Source organism: Arachis stenosperma, chromosome 1, assembly GCF_014773155.1.
Source record: "Arachis stenosperma cultivar V10309 chromosome 1, arast.V10309.gnm1.PFL2, whole genome shotgun sequence".
Lineage (NCBI taxonomy): Eukaryota > Viridiplantae > Streptophyta > Magnoliopsida > Fabales > Fabaceae > Arachis > Arachis stenosperma.
In genome coordinates this window covers 101,749,176-101,751,929 of record NC_080377.1, presented here as the reverse complement: position 1 = coordinate 101,751,929, position 2,754 = coordinate 101,749,176, and the positions used below count along the sequence as shown (strand labels likewise).

At 40.8% G+C, this 2,754-nt stretch overlaps 1 non-coding gene across 1 annotated transcript; it reads right to left on the bottom strand.

Moving 5' to 3' along the window:
* Positions 1-224: 224 nt before the first annotated feature.
* Positions 225-328, bottom strand: LOC130947522 (small nucleolar RNA R71). Its single transcript, XR_009072704.1, has one exon. It is a non-coding gene; the product is annotated as a small nucleolar RNA R71 (small nucleolar RNA).
* Positions 329-2,754: the final 2,426 nt, after the last annotated feature.

The following is a 2,754-nucleotide window of genomic DNA, read 5'->3' as shown; positions in this document are numbered from 1 at the left end:
CATAAGAAGATCCCTATCAGTTTTTAACTGAATTCTTGCAAATATGTGATACTGTTAAGACTAATGGAGTAAATCCTGAAGTCTACAGGCTCATGCTTTTCCCTTTTGCTGTAAGAGACAGAGCTAAAACATGGTTGGACTCACAACCTAAGGATAGCCTGGACTCTTGGGATAAGCTGTTCACGGCCTTCTTGGTCAAGTTCTTTCCTCCTCAAAAGCTGAGCATGCTTAGAATGGATGTTCAGACCTTCAAGCAAAAAGATGGTTAATCCCTCTATGAAGCTTGGGAAAGATACAAGCAGTTGACCAAAAAGTGTCCTTCTAGCATGCTTTTAGAGTGGACCATTTAAGATATATTCTATGTTGGTTTATCTGAGCTTTCTAAGATGTCACTGGACCATTTTGCAAGTGGATCTATTCACCTAAAGAAAACGCCTGCAGAAGCTCAAGAACTCATTGACATGGTTGCAAATAACCAATTCATGAACACCTCTGAGAGGAATCCTGTGAGTAATGGGATGCCTCAGAAAAGGGGAGTTCTTGAAATTGATGCTCTGAATGCCATATTGGCTAAGAACAAAATGTTGACTCAGCAAGTCAACATGATTTCTCAGAGTCTGAATGAATGGCAAAATGCATCCAACAGTACTAAAGAGGCATCTTCTGAAGAAGAAGCTTATGATCTTGAGAATCTTGTAATAGCAGAGGTGAATTACATGGGTGAACCCTATGGGAACACCTATAATTTCTCATGGAGAAATCATCCAAATTTCTCATGGAAGGATCAACAAAAGCCTCAACAAGGCTTTAATAATTGTGGAAGAAACAAGCTTAGCAATAGCAAGCCTTTTCCATCATCTTCTCAGCAACAGACAGAGAATTCTGAGCAGAGCCCCTCAAGCTTAGCAAACATAGTCCCTGATCTATCTAAGGCTACTTTTAAGTTTCATGAATGAAACAAGGTCCTCCGTTAGAAACTTGGAGGCACAAGTGGGTCAGCTGAGTAAGAAAATCACTGAAACTCCTCCTAGTACTCTCCCAAGCAATACAGAAGAGAATCCAAAAAGAGAGTGCAAGGCCATTGATATAATCAAAATGGCCGAATCTAAGGAGGAAGGGGAGGATGTGAATCCCAATGAGGAAGACCTCATGGGACGTCCCCCAGACAGAAAGAAGTTCCCTATTGAGGACCTAAAGGAATCTGAGGCTCATATATAGACCATAGAGATTCCATTAAACTTCCTTCTGCCATTCATGAGCTCTGAGAACTATTCTTCCTCTAAAGAGGATGAAGATATAACTGAAGAGCAAGTTGCTCAATATCTAGGAGCCATCATGAAGCTGAATGCCAAGTTGCTTGGTAATGAGACTTGGGAAGGTGAACCTCCCTTGCTCATTAGTGAACTAGATACATAGGTTCATCAAACTCTACCTCAAAAGAAACAAGATCCTGGTAAATTCTTAATATCCTGTACCATAGGCACCATGACCTTTGAGAAGGCTCTATGTGACCTGGGGTCAGTATAAATCTTATGCCACTCTCTGTAATGGAGAAACTAGGGATCTTTGAGGTACAAATGATGCATGAAAACTTGTCTCTCAACAAATTTTCCTTCGGCAAGTGATGAGCAGATAATTTATACGCTTTTTGGCATTGTTTTTAGGTAGTTTTTAGTAAGTTCAAGCTACTTTTAGGGATGTTTTCATTAGTTTTTATGTTAAATTCACATTTCTGGACTTTACTATGAGTTTGTGTGTTTTTCTGTGATTTCAGGTAATTTCTGGCTGAAATTGAGGGACTTGAGCAAAACACTGAAAAAGGGTGACAAAAGGACTGCTGATGCTGTTAGAATCTGACCTCCCTGCACTCAAAATGGATTTTCTGGGGCTACAGAACTCCAAATGGCGCGATCTCAACGGCGTTGGAAAGTAGACATCCAGAGCTTTCCAGCAATATATAATAGTCTATACTTTATTCGGAAATTGACGACGTAACTTGGCGTTGAACGCCAAGTACATGCTGCTGTCTGGAGTTAAACGCCAAAAAAACGTCATGATCCGGAGTTGAACGCCCAAAACACGTCATAATTCGGAGTTCAACTCCAAGAGAAGCCTCAGCTCGTGGATAGATCAAGCTCAGCCCAAACATGCACCAAGTGGGCCCCGGAAGTGGATTTATGCATCAATTACTTACTCATGTAAACCCTAGGAGCTAGTTTATTATAAATAGAACTTTTTACTATCATATTATCATCCTGGATCCTGGATTGTATTTTGAATCTTGTGATCACGTTTAGGGGGCTGGCCACTCGGCCATGCCTGAACCTTTTACTTATGTATTTTCAACGGTGGAGTTTCTGCACACCATAGATTAAGGGTGTGGAGCTCTGCTGTACCTCAAGTTTCAATACAATTACTATTACTTTTTATTCAATTCTATCTTATTCTTATTCCAAGATATTCATTCGCACCCAAGAACATGATGAATGTGATGATTATGTGACGCTCATCATCATTCTCACCTATGAACGCGCGTGATTGACAACCACTTCCGTTCTACATGCAATCGAGCTTGAATGTGTATCTATTAGATTCCCCAACAGAATCTTCGTGGTATAAGCTAGATAGATGGCGGCATTCATGAGGATCCGGAAAGTCTCACCTTGTCTGTGGTATTCCGAGTAGGATCCTGGGAATCCGGAAAGTCTAACCTTGTCTGTGGTATTCCGAGTAGGATTCCGGTAATGAATGACT